General features: G+C 41.8%; 1 long non-coding RNA gene across 1 annotated transcript in view; it reads right to left on the bottom strand.

Moving 5' to 3' along the window:
* Positions 1 to 3,346: 3,346 nt before the first annotated feature.
* The window catches only part of LOC132538907 (uncharacterized), a 40,635-nt gene continuing 19,919 nt past the window's right edge, over positions 3,347 to 24,062 (bottom strand). Inside the window, exons 4-5 of the long non-coding RNA XR_009550216.1 lie at positions 5,499 to 5,638; positions 3,347 to 3,793 (exon numbers count right to left, since the gene is read on the bottom strand). This is a non-coding gene — a long non-coding RNA (uncharacterized LOC132538907). The remainder of the gene's footprint in view (positions 3,794 to 5,498; positions 5,639 to 24,062) is intronic.

Below are 24,062 nucleotides of genomic sequence, written 5' to 3'. Positions count from 1 at the left end.
GCTTGATTCTAGGAGTTTTCTGGGAACAATGTCATAGAGATCTATACTCTTTTAGGATTTACAACATTCTATTTAAAAACAGACATCAACATGATCTCAATCTTTCATAATTTTCTACCATTCTCTATAATTTCACCAAAAAAAAAGGTCACGGATCCTAACTGGAAGTATGTTTATAATGTTCAATTATAGATTATCAAGATCTAGAGCCTGAAGATCAGTTTAAAGAACCGTACTCTTTCTTCCTTGAATTATGCTGTCACCTGTAAACAAAATGCAGAAGAAGAGAAGGCAAAAGGAAACTCTAATTTCTCTAATTTCTAACACATGAGGAATTATCTGGGGGATATAAATTGTCAAAGAAAATCAAATACTAACAGCTTTTCACATACTAGGGTTATCATAAGTCTAGAGATTTCCAAACCTACCAGTTGGGGTCCTCAGGGACTAAACTTTTGTTGGTGCTCTGGTTCCCTCATGGGATCAGATGTCATTCCCTGGGCAGCAGGCCACAGAGCATTAAGAGGTAGATGATATCATAGCCAGATTCAGATGAGGGTTTCTGTTTTATCCTCCACAAATGTCTGTGTGCTCTGCATAGCAAGATTTTTTTTTGTGCAATTGTTTTGCATGAAGTGAAAACCTCAAACCAAGCCCACAACCAAGATTCTCATTGATTTGGTGGATTAACTTCCTTTGAGTAAGATTTGTAATTTTTAAATAAAAATTTATATTTATTTTCCTTTGTGTTGTCCTTGTTGCTTTTTATTGTTATTGTAGTTACCATTGTTGTTCCTATTGATGTTGTTGTCATTGGATAGGACAGCGTGAAATGGAGAGAGCAAAGGGAGACAGAGGGGAAGAGAAAGACACCTGCAGACCTGCTTCAAGCCTGTGAAGCGACTCCTCTGCAACTGGGGAGCCAGGGCCTCTAACCCGGATCCTTACGCCAATCCTTGTGCTTTGCACCACATGCGCTTAACCCGTTGCGTTACCATCTGACTCCCAGATTTGTAATTCTTAAGATAATAATGATCAGGACTTGACCAGAACATTTCTAAGAAGTTAAGGAGGTGGGGCGGATTGATGGCACACCCGGTTAAGTGTACATATTGCCAAGAGCCATAACTGGGGTTCAAACCCCCACTCCTCACCTGCAAGGGGAGGTCACTTCAGGAGCAGTGAAGCTGATCTACAGGTGTCTGTCTTTCTTTTCCCCTCTCTATGTCCTGTCCACTCCCTTCTCAACTTCTCTCCATCCTGCCTAGTAAAAACAAGGAAAGAAAAAATGGCCACCAGAAGCAGTGGATTCGTAGTGCTGGCACTGAGTCCAGCGTCAACCCTGGTGGCAAAATAATAAATAAGTAAGTTAAGCAGGTAAGTTTGGAGGTTTGTTTACAGGTTTGATTTGGTGAAAAGAAAATTAAATTTAGTTTCTAACATGGATGACGACCCAACTGAGAACCTGGAAGCCCTCTCTTGACCTGATCCAGGCTATATTCAGCCAGGTACTCTCATGTACTTCTGCAGTTAAGGTCTGACTCATACCCACTCTACTGAGGGGAAACCATGAAGGTCTGACTTCTGAAAAGGGAGTAAAAATTACTGGGGTGGGCCAGTGATGGCACATCTGGTTAAGTGTATACATTAACATACCTGAGGATGTTGGTTCAAGCCCCCACTCCCCACTTGATTTAATTTAATCCCACAGGGATTAAATCAGAGCCTCATAAATGTGAAGTGCAACTATGGAACCACACCTCCACCCATGTATTAATTCATTTATTCTTATTTTTCTCTTTCTCTGCCTCCTCCTCTTCCTCTTTTCTCTCTCTTCTCCATCTCATTCTCTCTCTCTCTTTTTTGTTACCTTTATTTATTGGATAGAGACAGCCAGAAATTCAGAGGGAAGGGGGTGATAGGGAGAGAGACAGAGAGACACCTGCAGCCCTGCTTCACCACTCATGAAGCTTCCTCTCTGAAGGTGGGGACCAGGGACTCGAACCTGGGTCCATGCCCACTGGAATATGTGTTCTCAACCAGATGCGACACCACCCAGTCCCTCCTCGTTCTCCTTCTTCTCCTTTTTTCCCCTTTCCTCTTCTATTTTCTTCTCTTATATAGATGGCTTGAAAACACTCAACTTGAAAATATAAGAATCCCTGAAAAGTCAAAATCAATTGTTCATGTCTTATTATGGACTAATACAAGAAGCTCCTTTCTCTGGGTGTTTGGAAGTTAAATGCAGTCCACTGGGAAAATGGAAGACATTCTAAAAAGTAAGCCTCAACAAGGAAGCATCATCTCTAAGGTCCTGAACCTTGGAAGGTGAGGTAGGAGACAGGGATAGGGACAGAAAAGAAATACAAGCATCCTGAAGATGTACTGCCCAATTGCACTCAGTCCTTTTTTCTTCTCTCCAGAGAAAAGGGATGTCTATGAGAGCTCTTGAGTCCCTAATCCCTTGGTAGCCACTAAAATAGTGACATGGAATATTCCTAGCACCTCTCTGACAAAGAGCCACCTGCCACTCCATATGTCCCAGTCACAATTGATGGCAGCTTCAACCTGCTGCGCCTTCAGGTGCAATGTCACTTGGCTTGAGTGACCTCTAAGGAAAGGGTTGTCCTAGAGGGAGGAAGTGACCTGAAAGTGATAAACTGGATTAGACAGAGATAATTAAGTGTCTGTGCTCTGCTTACAAAACTTTCTCTACAAAAATGAATTTGGAAAGAAAAATAATGAGGATCAGAGAGACTCAGACCCTTTAACTTTGTTTCTTTTTGCCTTCATCACTTAGAATAATGGGATCAGGTTCAAATTTAGTTTTAGAAAGACAGTCACAGAAGATCATCTTGGTCCAGAGGATCATAATCCAGGAAGGAGGAAAACCTGTCATCCCCAGAACCCCTTTTTAAAAAATTTCTTTATTGGAGATTAATGTTTTACATTTGACAGTAAATCCAGTAGTTTGTACATGCATAACATTTTCCAGTTTTCCACATGACGCCCATCTTATTTGTCCAGAGAACTCACCACCTAGTTTTCCAGTTCTCTCCCAACATATATGCTTCTGTAAAAATGTTCCGAAACAAGGTTTGGGGAGAATGACTTGAGCTTCACTCTAGCATCAGTTGCACATTTTAGCAGCAGTAAATTCTTTCCTTTTTTGCTAAAGCTGCTTGACAGTTTTAGGTTTCTGTGGCACCAGGCAGCAAGCTTTCATTCCACTTCACATAAATTTTAGTCTATTTTAAGATAACTATTATAAAAGCAACATTCACTGTAGAAAGCTGACAAAAATAGAGAAACTTCATGAAAACAAACTACTCATAAACTCCCCAGTTAGATGTATATCCTTCCAGTATTTATTTTAGTCTATATTCATTTCTGAACTGAAATAGGAACCATGCTGATTATATGGTTCATAATACTGCTTTTTTTTTTTTAACAAAGTACTAGTGATTTAATAATGATCAACAAGATTATAATATAACTGGTATAATTCCACACAGTTCTCACCGTCAGAGTTCCATGTCCCATCCCCTCAATTGGGAAGTTCCCATTCTTTATCCCCCTGGGAATATGGAACAAAACTTTTTATGGGATGCAGAAAGTGGGAGGTTTGGCTTCTGTAATTGCTTCTCCGCTGGACATAGGTGTTAGCAGGTTGATGCATACCCCCAGCCTAGAGGGCTAGGGCTCTGGAGAGGTGAGACTTAGGGACATACTGGTGAGGTCATTTGCCCAGGAAAGTCTGGATGGAATCCTAGTAATGTCCGCAACTTGGTGGCTGAAAAATGGTAAGATACAAAGCAGGACAAATTGTTTAACAAATGGAAATCCAAAGGTAGAAATAGAGCATATGAAATTAGGGGTCTTTGCAGACGAAAAAACTAGGAAATCTATTTTAGGGGGAAATAAGTCTATTTATAAGGGGCTCCATGGCATTAAACAATCCTACTTTTTAATGAAATGCTATATCATGGTCATTTTCTCCAATTACTTCAAAATCATTGATACTTGCCATTACTAAGCAGTACATGCACCACAGCTTATCAAACTGGGCTAGTTTCATCCCATGACTCACCACTTCCGATTTAAAATTAGCATAAAGAAGAATATGGTGTTACTGAATTTGTTTTGAATCTGAATTGTTACTGAATTGTTTTCATTTTGCCACTTGATGCCCTTCAGGATAGACTTCTTTAAGCAAAATTATCTGTGAGATTTTTATGGCATTTTGTTTTAATTTTAAACCTTGCTATCAGAAATATTTCAATTTCTTTTTTGTTTTTTTAAATTTATTTTCTTTTATTTCATTTTTTTTATTTATTAAAAGGAAACATTGACTAAACCATAGGGTAAGAGGGGTGCAACTCCAAACAATTCCTACCACCAGAATTCTGTATCCCATCGCCTCCCCTGATAGCTTTCCTATTTTTTAACCCTCTGGGAGTATGGACTCAAAGTCACTATGGGATGCAGAAGGTGGAAGGTCTGGCTTCTGTAATTGCTGAACATGGCTGTCGACAGGTCAATCCATACTCCCAGCCTGCCTCTCTCTTTCCCTAGTGGGGAAGAGCTCTGAGGAATCAGAGCTCCAGGACACATCGGTGGTTAGCTTTGGAGTGAGTGAAAGAACTGTAGAGCTAAGTCAGAAAGATAAAAATGAGTATGGGATGATCCTGCTCACAAACAGAAATTGAGAAAGAAGAACAGAAAGATAAACTAAAAGCAGGATTTGACTAAATTTGGAGTAGGGCACCAAAGTGAAAACTGTGGGTTAAGGGTGAGGGTGGATGTTGGGCTTCACAGGGTGGGGGGGGTGGGGTATGGGATGGGACAGTCTTTTGGTGGTGGAAATGGTGTTTATGTACACTCCTATTAATTTGTAGTCATATAAACCACTATTTAATTAATATGAGGGGGAAAATTGATTGAATGTCTCAAACTTTTTAAAGCACAGATTGAGTCTTTTTAATACATAGGCTGAGTCTTCGATATGTTGACTCTCTTAAAAGCTTAGACCAGGGAGAACAGAAGCAACCAGTGACACAGCTATATACAAATATGTCAAAGGACATAAATTATGGTAATATTGTGTATGATGTATCACAACAAATCCTAACAAAAGGATATTTCAAAGTTAACTCAATTACCAAATATTTTACAATTTCGATGCCCTCATAGTGTGAGGAACTCACACTACTAGGCTTTTTAGTTGAGAGTTGTATGTTTGCATCTCAAATAATAACAGAGAGATACATGAAAAGTGGCAGTGATTATGACTTTAATTACTAATGAGGTAAATATTACCATTATTTAATTTTTATATTACTCTTTAACTGAAGTTTAACTGAATTATAAAATTATTTAATTTAAATAAAAAATTTTCAGGCGTACATCATTGTAAAGCAGCATGTGAATATACCTTAAATAGACCTACTAGCTTTTTCCAAAATGGATACCTTAAAACTCATCTGTTATAGTCTTACCTTTATGTTCTTGATTATTAAGCAACTTGTTCTGAGCGGGGGTAGATAGCGTAGTGGTTATGCAAAGAGACCCTCATGCCTGAGGCTTTGAAGTCCCAGGTTCAATCCCGTGCACCATCATACCAGAGCTGAGCAGTGCTCTGGTAAAAAAAAGAAAAAAAAAAACTTGTTCTGCTTTATATCTTAATGGTTTTTCAGACACCAAGTTGCAGATACTACCATGATGCCAACCTATCTCCCTGGGCAGACAACCTCACCAATGTGTCCTAAAACCCCACCTCTCCAGAGCCCTGCCCCACTAGGGAAAGATAGAGACAGGCTGGTGTCACTTGCAGCAGTGGGACGCAGAAAAAGGAGGTTTGGAGCAGAAAGGGAACTCAATCCTTTATTTGCGCTATTACCTCAGAGTTGGGTGAGAGAGAAGCAGCTTGGGCAATGTGGAGGTAGCAAAAATGACCACCTCACACAGCAACCTTCCCTGCGTCTAATCACCGAAGTGAAAGGCAGGCAAGAGAGGAGAGTTCCTGTGGAGGAAAGGCGGTCAACTGCAACATTCCCTTCAGACAGGGAACCAGGAAGAGGGCTGTGGGAACAAAGGTGTTGAACATACAGTAGTTGGGTTTGAGAAGAGAGCATAGAGGCAATTTGAATCAAGAGAGGGGAAAGTGGTTGTCATCAATTTTCACATAAGAACAAGCAAGCCATGGAAGTAAGTTAACAGTATACACACTGTCAGAAAAAAGGTTGAAGGATTCTAGTACAGCTTTTAATGCAAGGAAAACAGCATAAATTTCTTTGTACTGAGGGGAATTATCAGGAAGCTCAGTAAAGAGAGGTTTAGAGGATTGGGTAATATATAAGGGCAGCAGCTCCCTTTATTCCACCATCAGTGAAGACTGTAGGAGCAGAGGGGATGGGATCTTGAGAGAAAAGTTCAGGTACTAGTAGAGGCAAAAGAGGTAAAGAAGCTATCAATTTATTAGAAAGAAAATGGTTATCTATTTGTCCTGGAAACCCCATGAAGCTTATGGCAAAACGGGAATGATGGCGCATGAGCCACTCTGTATCTGTGAGAGAAAAAGGAAGAATAATTAAATCCGGTTCTTTCCCTAAGAGCTGCACAGACCTATTTCTTCCTTGGCGAACCATGAATGCTAACACATCTATCTCAGCGAGGAGTCTTGGAACTCCACCTACTGTCGTGTGAAGCCACTTGAGAAACCCATGATTCTACCACTATGCCCCCACTACTGTGGGGGTGGAGTTAAAGATTAGAAGGTTTACTGAAGAGGAGGGGGAGAATCGAACAACGTGCATGTCCTGGAGGGCCTGGTTAACCCTTTCCAGTGCCAAGGAGGCCTTGGGAGTTAACATACATTTTGGGGAGGGCTGTGTGTTTCCTTTTAACAGGCCAAACAGTGGTTGGAGGCAGCTAGTAGGCAGATAGAGATACTGCCTAAGCCAATTTAAATTTCCAAGAAAACTTTGTAAAGAAGCAAGAGTAAGGTTAGAAGGAAAACTAACATTAGGTTTTAAGGGACGAATTTGCATTAGAGAAATCTCTGAACCTAAGAAAGATATTGGAGGAATTAGCTGTATTTTCTCAGGAGCTACATTAAGGCCGCTTTTCTTTAAGGCAGGTATGAGAAAATCATGTAGGGCACAGAGATCTGTATCTAATTCTCCCCATATTAAGACATCATCCATATAGTGAAAAACATTAAAGCCCTTATGAATATATGGAAAAAGGGCAGATTTAGCAGCCTCTTGGCAAATTGTAGGACTATTGGCCATGCCCTGGGGCAGCACCACCCATTCAAATCTATTGGCAGGGCTGGCATTATTAATAGAAGGAACAGAGAAGGCAAAATGTTTACAATCTTGCGGATGCAAGGGAATAGAGAAAAAACAATCTTGTATATCAATAGCTATGATTGGAATTCCCATGGGAATTGCAGAAGCAAGAGGCAAACCCCTTTGGGGGGAACCCCAGACCTGCATGGTTTTATTTACTGTACGGAGATCTTGGAGGAGGCGCCATTTTCCCGAGAGCTTTTTAATCACAAAGACAGGAGTATTCCATGGGCTTCAAGAATGATGAATGTGTCCCAAGGACAACTGCTCTCAGACGAGCTCTTTTAAAATTTCTAGCTTATCCCTAGGCAAAGGCCACTGTTCCACCCAGACAGGCTCATTAGAAAGCCAGTCTAAGCAGGGAGTTTGGTTATGAACAGTGGCAATTAGTATTGGGGGATGTTGATTAGATCTAATCTCGCAGGAGTGGGTGTTACGCTCTACAGAGGCATCTGTGGATATCCTAACATCAAGACATTCCAGAAGATCTCTTCCCAGTAGGTTGGTGCTAATATCAGCTACCAAAGGGCAGAAGTGTCTGGTAGTCCCTTCAGGGTCTTCCCACATGAGCGAATCTTGTGTGAGAAAGGCTTGGGTCAACCCTCCAACTCCATGTAAACAGGGTCCTGGGAGGAGTTCCCAATTTTGGGGGACCTCTGCTTGCCTTAAAATAGTCTTTTCTAGCCCCGTGTCAATCAAACATTTAAAAGGAATATTGCCAATCCTTACTGTCATAGTAGGGTGACCTCATTCTAAAACACGAGTGGTCCACAAAATCTCAGGCCCCAAATTTGTACCATTCAGGGGCATGCCATCTTTATGAAACTTGGACCAACAATCTCTCTTCCAATGAAAACCTTTCTGACATCTAGGACAAGGTGTTTGTGGCCTCTGGCTCCCTGACTGAAGGTGGGGTTGCCCTGAATCGAGGCGTGGTTGCCCTAACTGGAGGCATGGTCGCAGCTTATCTGGACATTGGTTATGCCAATGCCCTTGGCGACCACACTGAAAGCAGGCCCCGTTTTGATTATGTGGGGTAACTGCATAAGCCTGGGTCATAATGGGTGCCCCATAAGAGCCTGGTCTAAGTTCCTGTGTCACTAAAATACAATTATCTGGGTGTTGGTGTTTAAGACTGAGGCATTCCTGATGGAATTCTGGAATCATACCATCCCAGACAATAGAATGCAGGAGGAGAGTGGACTTCAAGATTATAAATCTTTCTCTCTAAGGTTGACTGCACCCTGGCAATGAAGTTAGCTAATGATTCATCGGTTTCTTGGCGAAGGGAGTTAATGGGGACTGAGGCCTCTCCTGTGGATGGGGTTAACCTCTCCCATGCTTGTGTTGCGCAGATGCATACCTGTTCAAAATAACCGGTTGGAAACTTGGCTTCTGCCTGCTGAATTCCAGTTTCAAACTCTCCCACTCCAAACAATGCATTAAAATTCCATTCTAGCTGTTTGTGACTATTTTTCTGGGATTGTTTTGAGCATTCATCACGAAAGCATGCCGCCCATTGCAGGTAGAGGGGGTCTGGGAATGCAGCAAGAGCTAAGTCCCTCCAATCTTGGGGGGTATTAAGGTGCTGGAAAAAGCCTCGTAAAATAGACTTGGTCCATGGGGCATGAAACCGTCCTCCTTCACTGCCTGTCTGAGTTCTCTGAGTTCTTTGGAGGAGTATGGATGCCACACCTGAGGGTTTTGTTTATTGGGGGCCACATTTACCGGGAAGGTGTGGACTTGGTTTGATGACGAGGTATCAGCGGGGGAAAGTCACGTAAGTGGAAGCGGCTGCCGGAGAAACTGAACATGTGTCTTCTGGAAGAGAACTCTCAGGGCAAACTGCAGAGGAATTAGGGTGGTTAAGCACCGAGAACATATCTTTTAACTTTTATATTTCTGCCTCAAGGTTTCTTAATGATGAGGTATCAGCGGGGGGAGGAGTCATGGAAGTGGAAGCCACTGGAGAAATGGCTGCCGGAGAAACCGAACATGTGTCTGCGGAAGCAGAACTCTCGGGGCAAACTGCAGAAGGCTTAGGGTGTTTAAGCGCCGAGAACATATCTTTTAACTCTTGTATCTCAGCCTCAAGGTCTCTTAACCTTTTGGCAGGGTGCCTTATACATGTCCTGAAAGTTGCAAACATAGCCAAGAGAACCCACGGTGCAGCTCCAATTAAAGCATCTCCGAGATAGAGAGCCTGTCCCATGAGAAAAGAATAGAATGTCTGGGACGCCTTCTTGTAAAGCGGGGAAAATCCCATGGTGGGGGGAAACGCAGGGCCGCAGAGTCAGGCGGCTGCCACTTACCTGTGTCTGGGTGGCTTTTCTGGACCTCAGGCCGGGCCACCCTGCAGGGCATGAGTGTGGGACATGTTGGGCGCCAGGTGTCACTTGCAGCGGCGGGACGCAGAAAAAGGAGGTTTGGAGCAGAAAGGGAACTCAATGCTTTATTTGCTCTGGTACCTCAGAGTTGGGTGAGAGAGAAGCAGCTTGGGCCACTTAGAGGTAGCAAAAATGGCTGCTTCACACAGCAACCTTCCCTGTGTCTAATCACTGAAGTGAAAGGTGGGCAAGAGAGTGAGGTGCAAAAGAAGGGCTTTTATGGGAATAGCTCTCGAGAGAATGGGAAGGGGGAGGAGTAACCAAAGCACTCCAACTATCATGGGGAGTCAACAGTGCCCTGAGGGCACAACATAGCAGATGTGACTGCATCTGCACAATTTCCCAGCAGGCTGGGGGTATGGATCGGCCTGCTAACACCCATGTTCAGCAGAGAAGCAATTATAGAAGACAGACCTTTCACCTTCTGCATCCCATAATGATTTTGGGTCCATGCTTCCAGAGGGATAAAGAGCAGGAAAGCTGGGAGTCGGGTGGTAGCGCAGCAGGTTAAGCGCAGATGGTGTGAAGCACATGGACTGGCATAAGGATCCCGGTTTGAGCCCCCAGCTCCCCACTTGCAGGGGAGTTTCTTCACAAGCGGTGAAGCAGGTCTGCAGGTGTCTTTCTCTCCCCGTCTCTGTCTTCCCCTCCTCTCTCCATTTCTCTCTGTCCCATCCAACAACAATGACAACAATAATAATAATAACCACAACAACAAGAAGGGCAATAAAAGGGGGGAAATGGCTTCCAGGAGCAGTGGGTTCATGGTTCAGGCATCAATCCCCAGCAATAACCCTGGAGGCAAAAAAAAAAAAGAATAGGAAAACTGCTAATGGAGGGGATGGGATACAGAGCTCTGGTGGTGGTAATTATGTGGAATTGTACCCCTCTTTTCAAAAAAAAATTTAAATTATCTTTATTTATGTATTGGATAGAGACAGCTAGAAATTGACAAGGAAGGGGGTAATAAAGAGGGACATTAACAGAGAGACACTTGCAACATTACTTCACCACTTGAAAAGCTTTCCCACTGGAGGTGGGGACTAGGGGCTTGAACCCGGGTCCCTGAGCATTGTGGCAACCAGGTGCACTGCCACCAGCCCCAGAATTTTACCCCCCTTATTCTATAGTCTAGCCAATATTTTCATTTTATAAATAAATTTTATAAAATAAATAATCAGAATTGTGATAGTCCCCTTTATCTTAACTTACTCTCCCCATGCCTCCTCTTTAAATAATTTTCAAGTGTACTAGTCTGTGTATTTATTTTATGTCATTTGTGTTTCTATGTATTATCTATCTTAAATTATAAAACTGACCTATCCTTGGGAGTCGGGCTGTAGCGCAGCGGGTTAAGCGCAGGTGGCACAAAGCACAAGGACCGGCATACGGATCCCAGTTTGAACCCTGGCTCCTCACCTGCAGGGGAGTCGCTTCACAGGCGGTGAAGCAGGTCTGCAGGTGTCTATCTTTCTCTCCTCCTCTCTGTCTTCCCCTCCTCTCTCCATTTCTCTCTGTCCTATCCAACAATGACAACAACAATAATAACTACAACAATAAAACAACAAGGGCAACAAAAGGGAATAAATAAATAAAATAAATATTAAAAAAAAAGACCTATCCTTTGCCGTGTGTGTGTGTGTGTGTGTGTGTGTGTGTGTGTGTGTGTGTGTGTGTACGGAGCCACATATACAAAACATGCACTCTGCACTAAATTACACCTTTAGCATTTTCTTGCTTTAAAAAAAATGTATGGGAGCCAGGCAGCACACATGGCGCAAAGCACAAGGACCTGCATAAAGGATCCTGGTTTGAGCCCCTGGCTCCTCACCTGTAGGGGGTCTCTTCACAGGCGGTGAAGAAGGTCTGCAGGTGTCTGTCTTTCTCTCCCCCTCTCTGTCTTCCTCTCCTCTCTCCATTTCTCTCTGTCCTATCCTACATTAATAAAAAAGGCAACAAAAATGGAATAATAAATAAGTAAATATTTTTTAAAAAATTATTTATTCCCTTTTGTTGCTCTTGTTGTTTTATTGTTGTAGTTATTATTGTTGTTATTGATGTCATCATTGTTGGATAGGAGAGAGAAATTGAGAGAGAAGGGGAAGACAGAGTTGGGGAGAGAAAGACAGGTACCTGCAGACCTGCTTCGCCTGTGAAGCGACTCCCCTGCAGGTAGGGAGCCATTGGTTCGAACAGGGATCCTTACACTAGTCCTTGTGCTTTGCACATTTTCCTCCTTTTTACTAGGTTCATTTAAAGGGCAGTAAGCTACTTTCTTCAGCTATGACTATATTAGCCAATTCTCTATCTAATCATAGTGAGTATTTACTGTCATTTGTTTGAAGATGAATTTAGCAGAATAGATGTAAAGTCTTTATCTTTATGGAACAAATTCACTTAGGACATCAATATCATTGTCAAGAGAGCCTTGAAGAGTCTTGGGAAAACTGCACAATGATGGGCACTTAAGTTTGCAAAAATTTCTCTAAAAACAGCCTGAGAGGTGATGAAGTAGATAAAGCCTTGAACGCTCAAACATGATATCCCAAGTTTAATCCCCAGCACTGCATGTACTAGAGTGATGCCCTAATTCTTTCTCTCTTATCAACTAATTAAAAAATACATTAAAAATTACCTGACAATTCAAATGCAGAACTAATGTATTACTTAGCTGTTTATGGCCACTCCTTACCTCCTCAGACCCTTCACCTTATGACTTATCGGGGATCTGATAAAAGTTAAAACCTTGGGATTCGACTTCCGGAGGCGGAGCTACGAGCAGCAGATCGCTTTCTCTCCTCTCCTCTCCTCTCCCAGATCAACTAGGAATACTAAAGGAGACCACCCGGACCGAAACAAGACAGCACTAGAATGACCACAGAAACCCAGTAAATCACCCGTGAGTACAAACACGCGTGGCTGGTGACAGAGAGGAGAGAGGGGCCTAAGGAGAGATTAAGTGACTGCTAACAGTTCGACAGTTTGTCAGTGGAGACACCACCTCCAGTCTGCTCCACCAACAAGGGGACAGCTGAAGGGAGGAAAGGACTCCCCAGAGACTCACCAAATGCAACTCTGAGTCTCCATTGCTACTACCCTCAGAATCTGGAGCAACAACAGGGAGGGACACCAGGGTACAGAGATCTAACTGGGAAACTCAGAAGACCTATACCTCGGTGGCATAGCTGAGGGGCTGTGAAAGTCTCTTTGCATAACCACTGGATTATCTCTGCCACACCCTGCTTTATCTCTTGGACAGGAGTCAGTGATTAAGCTAAGAAGCCTATTGATAGTTTAAAAGCCCTCAGGCTCCCATAGCCTACAGGGGAAAAAAAAAGGCTTTTACACCACTGAACTCCAACTCAGGGATTGAAAAAACTGTTAACTTATATAAAATGGTTAAAACAACAAGAAAAAATATTGGAGACTCGAACCAGGACAAGAGTCCAGCTAAAAGTCCTCCAGAGGGTGAAGCACAAAACAACGAGTTCAACATCCAAACATTAGCTAAGGAAATAATAACAGGAGTGAGTAAAGAATTTGAAAAAATTGTAATCAGAAATGCAGGAACAACAAATGAGAATATGGAAGAAAATTCTAATCTCATGGTTATTAGAGAGCTGAAAGCTGAAATCGCTGAGCTAAGAAGGCAACTAGCTGAACAAGCTAAAACAGTATCAGAGCAGGGCAACAAAATAGATGAACTCCAGAAAGCAGTAGAGGGCAGAGAGAATAGAATCAATGAGGCTGAAGACAGAATTAGCAAGATTGAGGATGAATTAGAGAAAACTAAAAAAGAAGTAAGAGATCTCAAAAAGAGATTAAGACATGCTGAAAACAACAACAGAGTCCTATGGGATGACTTCAAAAGAAACAATATACGCATTATTGGCTTACCAGAGGAAGAAAGAGAAGGGGAGGAAGAAAGCATTCTTCAGGCCATAATAGCTGAAAATTTCTCTAGTCTAGACAACATCAAAGACATAAAGATTCAAGAAGCCCAGAGGGTCCCAAACAGAATTAACCCAGACCTAAAGACACCAAGACATGTCATACTTAGATTGGAAAGGAATAAGGATAAAGAAAGGATCCTCAAGGCTGCAAGAGAAAAACAAAGAGTCACCTACAAAGGAAAACCCATAAGATTAGCAGCAGACTTCTCCATACAAACACTACAGGCCAGAAGAGAATGGCAAGATATCTATCGAGTGCTCAATGAGAAAGGCTTTCAGCCAAGAATACTATATCCTGCTAGTTTGTCATTCAGACTAGATGGAAGCATCAAAACCTTCTCAGACAAGCAACAGTTGAAGGAAGCAACCATCACCAAGCCTGCCCTGAAAGAAGTTCTGAAAGGTCTCCTATGAACAACCAGACCACCATAAATAGGACATATATCAAAACACTCTAAAACTCTACAAAAATGGCGTTAAAATATCTTCAATCTTTGATATCAATAAATGTCAATGGCCTGAATTCACCTATTAAAAGACACAGAGTAGGAAGATGGATCAGAAAACACAACCCAACAATATGTTGTCTACAGGAAACTCACCTAACGCAACAAGACAAACACAGACTTAAAGTGAAAGGATGGAAAACTATCATTCAAGCCAATGGCCCACAAAAAAGGGCAGGAACAGCTATTCTCATATCTGACATGATAGACTTTAAAATAGATAAGATTAAAAAAGATAGGAATGGACACTACTTAATGCTCAGAGGATCAGTCAATCAAGAGGACTTAACAATTATTAATATCTATGCACCCAATGAGAAGCCATCTAAATACATCAAACTTCTACTGAAAGAGCTACAGCAATATATTAACAGGAACACAATCATAGTAGGGGACTTCAACACCCCACTCTCTCAACTTGACAGATCATCCAGGCAGGAAATCAGTAAAGACATAAGGGAGCTAAATGAAGAGATAGATAAACTAGAACTATTGGACATTTTCAGAGTCATTCATCCCAAGAAACTGGAATACACATTTTACTCAAATCCACATGGATCATTCTCAAGGATAGACCATATGTTAGGCCACAAAGACAGCATCAGCCTATTCAAGAGCATTGAAATCATCCCAAGCATCTTCTCAGTCCACAGTGGAATTAAACTAACACTTAACAATCAACAAAAGATTAGTAACAGTGCCAAAATGTGGAAGCTCAACAGTACACTTCTTAACACCTTCTGGGTCAAAGAGGAAATCAAGGAAGAAATCAAAATGTTTCGAGAGTTCAATGAAAATGAAGACACAAGCTATCAAAATATTTGGGACACAGCTAAAGCAGTCCTAAGAGGGAAGTTCATAGCTATACAAGCACACATTAGGAAACAAGAAAAGGCACAAATAAACAGCCTGATTGCACATCTTAAAGACCTAGAAGAAGAACAACAAAGGAATCCTAAAGCAACCAGAAGGACAGAAATTACTAAAGTTAGGGCAGAAATAAATAACATTGAGAATAGGAAAACCATACAAAAGATCAATGAAAGTAAATGTTGATTCTTCGAAAGAGTAAACAAAATCGACAAACCTTTAGCCAGACTCACAAAACAAAAAAGGGAGAAGACCCAAATAAATCGGATAGTAAATGAAAGAGGAGAAATCACAACAGACACTGCAGAAATTCAACATATCATGCGAGGCTTCTATGAACAACTATATGCCACCAAGCTAGAGAACCTGGAAGAAATGAATGATTTCCTAGATACCTACCAACTTCCAAAACTAAGTAAAGAGGAAGTGGATAACATGAACAGGCCCATCACAGCTAATGAAATTGAAACAGTTATCAAAAATCTTCCCAAAAATAAAAGTCCTGAACCAGATGGTTTTACAAATCAATTCTACAATACTTTCAAAGAAGAACTAATACCTCTACTTTTAAAAGTCTTCCAAAAGATTGAAGACACTGGAATACTCCCTGACAGCTTCTATGAATCCAACATAACCCTGATACCAAAAGCAGACAGGGACACAACCAAAAAAGAAAACTACAGACCAATATCTCTGATGAACATAGATGCGAAAATATTGAACAAAATTCTAGCCAACCGGATACAGCAGTATATCAAAAAAATTGTTCATCATGACCAAGTGGGGTTTATCCCAGGCATGCAAGGTTGGTTTAATATACGTAAATCAATCAATGTGATCCACCACATCAACAAAAGCAAGACCAAAAACCACATGGTCATATCAATAGATGCAGAGAAAGCCTTTGACAAAATACAACATCCCTTTATGATCAAAACACTACAAAAAATAGGAATAGATGGAAAATTCCTGAAGATAGTGGAGTCTATATATAGCAAACCTACAGTCAACATCATACTCATTGGTGAAAAACTGGAAGCATTTCCCCTCAGATCAGGTACTAGACAGGGCTGCCCACTATCACCATTACTATTCAACATAGTGTTGGAAGTTCTTGCCATAGCAATCAGGCAGAAGCAAGGAATTAAAGGCATACAGATTGGAAGAGAAGAAGTCAAACTCTCCCTATTTGCAGATGGCATGATAGTATACATGGAAAAACCTAAGGACTCCAGCAAGAAGGTTTTTGGAAATCATCAGGCAATACAGTAATGTGTCAGGCTATAAAATTAACATTCAAAAGTCAGTGCCATTCCTCTATGCAAACACTAAGTTAGAAGAAATTGAAATCCAGAAATCAGTTCCTTTTTCTATAGCAACAAAAACAATAAATATCTAGGAATAAACCTAACCAAAGAAGTGAAAGACTTGTATACTGAAAATTATGAGTCACTACTCAAAGAAATTGAAAAAGACACAAAGAAGTGGAAAGATATTCCATGTTCATGGGTTGGAAGAATTAACATCATCAAAATTAATATATTACCCAGAGCCATCTACAAATTTAATGCTATCCCCATCAAGATCCCAACCACATTTTTTAGGAGAATAGAAAAAATGCTACAAATGTTTATTTGGAACCAGAAATGACCTAGAATTGCCAAAACAATCTTGAGAATAAAGAACAGAACCGGAGGCATCACACTGCCAGATCTCAAACTGTATTATAGGGCCATTGTCATCAAAACTGCTTGGTACTGGAACATGAACAGACACACTGACCAGTGGAATAGAATTGAGAGCCCAGAAATGAGGCCCCACACCTATGGACATCTAATCTTTGACAAAGGGGCCCAGACTATTATATGGGGGAAGCAGAGTCTCTTCAACAAATGGTGTTGGAAACAATGGGTTGAAACATGCAGAAGAATGAAACTGAATCACTGTATTTCACCAAATACAAAAGTAAATTCCACGTGGATCAAGGACTTGGATGTTAGACCAGAAACTATCAGATACTTAGAGGAAAATATTGGCAGAACTTTTTTCCGCATAAATTTTAAAGACATTTTCAATGAAACGAATCCAATTACAAGGAAGACTAAGGCAAGTATAAACCTATGGGACTACATCAAATTAAAAAGCTTCTTCACAGCAAAAGAAACCACTACCCAAATCAAGAGACCCCTCACAGAATGGGAGAAGATCTTTACATGCCATACATCAGATAAGAGTTTAATAACCAACATATATAAAGAGCTTGCCAGACTCAACAACAAGACAACAAATAACCCCATTCAAAAATGGGGGGAGGACTTGGACAGAATATTCACCACAGAAGAGATCCAAAAGGCTGAGAAACAAATGAAAAAATGCTCCAAGTCTCTGATTGTCAGAGAAATGCAAATCAAGACAACAATGAGATATCACTTCACTCCTGTGAGAATGTCACACATCAGAAAAGGTAACAGCAGCAAATGCTGGAGAGGGTGTGGGGTCAAAGGAACCCTCCTGCACTGCTGGTGGGAATGTCAATTGGTCCAGCCTCTGTGGAGAACAGTCTGGAGAACTCTCAGAAGGCTAGAAATGGACCTACCCTATGACCCTGCAATTCCCCTCCTGGGGATATATCCTAAGGAACCCAACACATCCATCCAAAAAGATCTGTGTACACATATGTTCTTGGCAGCACAATTTGTAATAGCCAAAACCTGGAAGCAACCCAGGTGTCCAACAACAGATGAGTGGCTGAGCAAGTTGTGGTATATATACACAATGGAATACTACTCAGCTGTAAAAAATGGTGACTTCACCGTTTTCAGCTGATCTTGGATGGACCTTGAAAAAATCATGTTGAGTGAAATAAGTCAGAAACAGAAGGATGAATATGGGATGATCTCACTCTCAGGCCAAAGTTGAAAAACAAGATTAGAAAAGAAAACACAAGTAGAACCTGAAATGGAATTCGAGTATTACACCAAAGTAAAAGACTCTGGGGTGGGTGGGTGGGTGGGGAGAATACAGGTCCATGAAAAATGATGAATGAAATAGTGGGGGTTGTATTGTTAAATGGGAATCTGGGGAATGTTATGCATGTAAAAAAAAAAAAAAGAAGTAGAAACGCAAAGCATAATTGACTGAGTTTGGAGTATGGCACCAAAGTAAGAAAGCAGAAGTACACTAGAGTTTGCAGTGAGTACCTCCCTAATACTTCCTCTCCACTTTTCCAAGCTTTGGGTCCATGATTGCTCAACAATTTGTTTGGCTTTGTATGTTAACTCTCTTTTCAGTCACCAGGTTCCAGGTGTCATCAGGATGCCGGCCAGACTTCCCTGGATTGAAGACCCCACCAATGTGTCCTGGAGCTCAGCTTCCCCAGAGACCCACCCTACTAGGGAAAGAGAGAGGCAGACTGGGAGTATGGACCGACCAGTCAACGCCCATGTTCAGCGGGGAAGCAATTACAGAAGCCAGACCTTCTACCTTCTGCAACCCACAATGACCCTGGGTCCATGCTCCCAGAGGGATAGAGAATGGGAAAGCTATCAGGGGAGGGGGTGGGATATGGAGATTGGGCGGTGGGAATTGTGTGGAGTTGTACCCCTCCTACCCTATGGTTTTGTTAATTAATCCTTTCTTAAATAAAAAATTTAAAAAAATAATTAAAAAAAAAGTTAAAACCTTATAAAGATCCTGTGGAAGGAAAAGTCAACCTCCTTGGCAGAGCATAGAAAGTATTGCATGATTGGACTTTTCCATCTCCATCTTTTCCATCCATGCTTATCCTAAGCGCCCAGTGTGCTGTTCTACTCAATTATTTAAGTGGAAAATACTTTCCAGCCTTGGTTTATTCCCCTATAAAATTCCTCTTCAGTTTCCAGAAGTTTCTCTCCTGCATCATGGTGCCATCTTCACCACTCTTCTTATGATCGATTACAATGATCTTAATTGTTTGTCTCTGACAACATTGTGTGACATCCTTGATACCATGAGGTATCTTAGCTCTCTGTAATGCTCAACTAAAACATAGCAGGTACAAAAGAAGGAAGGAAGAGAGAGGAGTTGTTGCACTCCACCACAGATTTCACAGTACAGAAAAGTATTTTGAAAATTACAAGTCCCTTTATACGTGAAGAACTTTATAATATTGATTGAAAACCATGGTCATATTAAGGCCACTATTTTTTTTTACATTAAACCCAGAGTGGGCACCATCTGCAAAATCTCACACTGAGAATACAAACAAACCTTACAGAATTAAAAAATCATTCCTTATGGGTGAAATTTTTCTTCTGGCGAGATGAATGAATACATGAACCAAGGGGTCTTATTTTCTAATTAACCCTCTTTCTAGGGTTTCGGCAGCTATCATGTGTGAATGTTAAAGGGCCGACTCCATCTGCTCATGTAATCTGATCTGTATATGATTTGTCACCTACATTTTTTTTTTTTTTTAGGCACAGAATCCAGTATGTGCCCTGCTGGGAGGCTCAGGGTGGAACAGCATCTGCTGTGCTAAACCTGTCACACGTGACAGTGGACCTACTGACAGACTCTGCCCACCCATCACACAGGATACTGGCACTGCCTCAAGGCCGCATCCTGTGTTGGCATCCAGATTCAGTAGCTCCAAGGCCTGGCAGCTCATTTATGTGTGGCTCTGCACTGATTGCTGGTGTGTGTGTGTGGGGGGGGAGCTAGGATGTGGGATCCCCATGAAGTACTATAGGGTAAGGACACTTCCCTACACTGCCCCCCCCCCATTCCAATGCTCCTGAGTTACTTTCCATTTAGTATCCTCTAAGTCATCTTTATGCCAAAATTTGAAATGTCATCTGCAAAGTAGCCATCCCATGAAGCCAATCCCCTATTTCCAGGAGGCTGGATGCCAAACCCTAGGGACCTGGAAGAAGGAGGCCATGTGAAGAACAGCAGTACAAATGCAAAAACTCAGAGACTCTGCCATGGGCGGGTGGAAGTAGTTCTGTTCCCTGGAGCAGCTGCTCCCAATGTCTGCCTGCACAAGAATTACCTAGGACTTTAAAGTACAGGCTCCAGGAGTCCTCCACTAGACTCTGAGCAGGTTGGAGCCTATGCACCTGCATTTTCACAAGTACCTCAGTGGAGTGGGTTGCAAATGACCTGAGGGAGGACACTACTCTCACTAGTTGAACAGACTGAACTGGCACTCAGAGTGTCACTGCTCAGACACAGGTTCATAGAACAGTAGGATTGTGCAATTCGTAAATTTGTGGTAAACTAGAATCACAGACTACCCCAGATTACCAGATTAGAACTGACATTTCAGTAAGACAACCAGGTGCTACTGTTACTGAAAACTACTCCCAGATGAAGGAGTTTGTGTGGCAGCAGTGGAACTAAGATGAAGGGTACACAACTGATGAAGAAGTCACTTGGGGGACTGGTCTGTTGAGAGCAGCTAACAGTGCCTGCACAACAGCACCTGAGCTAAATCAGTGCATCACAAGTGACTTGTCCTTCGCAAACAAGAGGAAGGGAGGAACTAGAGAGAAAAAGAACCATTCAAGCTAGAATACTCCAGATTTCAGTGAAGAGACACTCCCTTCCTAGCCTCTCCTAGGATTTGAGGGCTATATTCTTACTTCCCCTTCCTTCCTATATTTATCAAATGAATCTCTGCTCTTGCTAGTGTGTTAGCATCCTGAAATTATTTTCTGAGACGTAAACAAGAACTGAGTCAGCTTTTGGAGGGGTCTGAGTCCCTGGCAATAATACTATGCACCAAAAACTTTAAGATGCACTGACTATAGAGAAAAATAAGAGAAAAACCAAGAAGGGATCCAGCAAGTTTTATAAGGAAAAAGCAGACACTCTGGGCAAAGTTAAAGGCATTTGGATGTACAATGTATTTATTTTTAGGGTGCAAATTTCTGACAAGGGGAGAACCATAGACAGGCTTTTGCTACCTTATTTATGTGCGTGAGGAAGGAATGGATGTTTCCCAGAAATTGGACATTGTTTTTCATGAGCATAAAGGTCAAAGTCCTAGGCTTTGAAACAGATGAAATTCTCAAGGAGATTAAAAAGGAAAATGTAGCTGAGTAGTATTCTATTGTGTATATATACCATAACTCTTATAGCCACTCATCCATTATTTGACTTCTGGTTGCTTCCAAAGAATGATGATGTCATCTCCCTCATCTGGTCTTGAATGGAGATTGAAGGAATCATGTTTTCTGATATCAGACAGAAAGGGAAGGATGAATATGGGATGATAGCACTCATAGACAGAAGTTGAAAAATAAGAACAGAAGGGAAAACACAAAGCAGATCTTAGACTGAAGTTGGTGTATTGCACCAAAGTAAGACTCTGGGGTGGGGGAGAAGGCTCAGGTCCTGTAACATGATAGCAGAGGAGGACCTAGTGGAGGATTAATTGTTATGTGGAAAACTGGGAAATGTTGCACATGTACAAACTACTGTATTTTACTGTAAACTGTAAATCATTTAATCTCCCAATAAAGAAAAATTAATTAAGCTAATGACAAAAAAGGAGGTAATGCAGCTGAGTAGTATTCCACTGTGTATATATACCATAGCTCCCTTTTAAAAATATTTATTTATTTATTTTCCCCTTTTGTTGCCCTTGTTGTAATATACCATAACTCTTATAGGCACTCATCTGTTATTTGACACTGGGTTACTTTCAAAGAATAATGAGGGGGGCGGGCAGTAGAGCAGTGGGCTAAGCCCACATGGTACTAAACCCACCGACCAGCTTAAGAATCCAGGTTCAGAGAGTCCACTGTAGCACAGCGGGTTAAGCGCACGTGGTGCAAAGCACAAGGACCCGAGTAAGGATCCCAGTTCAAGCCCCCGGCTCCCCACCTGCAGGGGCATCGCCTCACAAGCGGTGAAGCAGGTCTGTATGTGTCTTTCTCTCCCTCTCTGTCTTCCTCTCCTCTCTCCATTTCTCTGTTCTATCCAACAACAACATCAATAATAATAACTACAACAATAAAACAAGGGCAACAAAAAGGTAATAAATAAATATTAAAAAATAAATAAATAAAGGAATCCCTGTTCAAGCCCCTGGCTTCCTCCACTCCCAACCTACAGGGGGGTCACTTCATAAGTGATCAAGTGGTGAAACAAGTATGTAGGTGTCTTTCTCTCCCCCCCTGTCTTCCCCTCCTCTCTTGATTTCTCTCTGTCCTGTCCAACAACAACAGCAATGGCAATAATAACAGTAACAACAACAACAAAAACAAGGGCAACAAAATGGGGAAAATGGCCTCCAGGAGCACTGGATTGAGAAGGAAGGGGAAGATAGAAAGAGAGAGAGAGGGGGCCGGGTGGTAGCGCAGCGGGTTAAATGCACAGAGGGGGCCGGGTGGTAGTGCAGCGGGTTAAATGCACATGGCACAAATGCAAGGACTGGGGGAAGTAAGGATCTGGGGCTCTTATTTGGCTCAGGAGCCTATGTGACCTCTGCATCCCCATAGATCTGAGCTCACACTCTGTGGCCATGAGTAGGAATGCTCCAAGCCACCCCAACCTCAGGACTCATCTTCCTCAGGTGGAACACAGTATATTGTCCAGCCTCCCCTGGGAGGATGGAACACCCTCCACCATCGTCCACGCTGAGGGCAAGGTCCCATGGGGGCCCACAAAGGGGTCCAGATAGAGTGCTGTTCCAGATAGAGACGACCAGCAGCAATGGAGAGAGGAATCCATTCGAGGTCCCATAAGATAGAGTATATGTTCACATAAATTAGGGCAAAATTGCCCTAATTTATGTATCCATAAATTAGGGCAAAATATATACCTGAAAGCAAAAATGCACAATAGTCTGTAGTGAGTCATAATGAAACAGTGTCTACTTAGACATAGATACCCTCCTCACCTACTTCCTATTAAAGTTCTCTCACTCACTCCAAAGGTAACCTCACCAAAGCAAGGACTGCAAAAGCTGAATAAGGGCAAGAGACTGGCATACTTTAACAATGACTCTTTAGTCACTATCAGGCCATCCCATCAGCTGGGGCTTTATTCGGGGAGTCCTGAGATTCCCAAACAGACATGATGGGCCTAGGCCTTGAGTAATAAATAATAAATAAATAAATAATAAATAAATAATAATAGATCCCTCTCTCCACTCTTACCAGTCATCTCTATCAGGAAGAGCAAAATAGACCCTTTTGTAGGCCCCCATAGGACCTTGTCCTCAACTTTTTTTTTTAAGTTTTATTTTATTTTATTTTATTTTATTTATTCCCTTTTGTTGCCTTTGTTGTTTTATTGTTGTAGTTATTATTGTTGTTGTCGTCATTGTTGGATAGGACAGAGAGAAATGGAGAGAGGAGGGGAAGACAGAGAGGAGGAGAGAAAGACAGACACCTGCAGACCTGCTTCACCGCCTGTGAAGTGACTCCCCTGCAAGTGGGGAGCCGGGGTTCGAACCGGGATCCTTATGCCGGTCCTTGTGCTTTGCGCCACCTGCACTTAACCCGCTGAGCTACAGCCCGACTCCCTGTCCTCAACTTGGATCAACAATGGTAGACAGTGTTCCATCCTCTGAATAGAGAATGAACAACATGCTCTATGCTACACCTAAGGAAGAAGGGTCGATATTGGGGCAGCTTGGAATGTTCCTACTGATGACCACAGAATGTGAGGTCAGATCTACAGGGATGCAGAGGTCACATAGGCTCCTAAGCTGAATATGGGTCCCTGATCACATCAATGGGGTTTACAGTAAAAAAAAAAAAAGGGCAACAAAAGGGAAAATAAATAAATTAATTTTTTAAAAAAGAATAGACATCTACAAAACAAGAAGAGAAATTTGGAATAGATTCTTCCCCTAACAACACTTTGGTCTTAAACTTCTAACTTCAAGCACTGTAAGAAAATACATTTCTGTTATTTAAACCCACCAGTTTGTTGTACATTGTTATGGCACCTACTGGGAAAATAACAGAGAAACCAATCTGAATCCTTTAAATCGCTCGT

Source organism: Erinaceus europaeus, chromosome 6, assembly GCF_950295315.1.
Source record: "Erinaceus europaeus chromosome 6, mEriEur2.1, whole genome shotgun sequence".
Taxonomy (NCBI): domain Eukaryota; kingdom Metazoa; phylum Chordata; class Mammalia; order Eulipotyphla; family Erinaceidae; genus Erinaceus; species Erinaceus europaeus.
The sequence above is the reverse complement of the archived record's forward strand: the minus strand, read 5'-3'. Positions and strand labels throughout refer to the sequence as shown.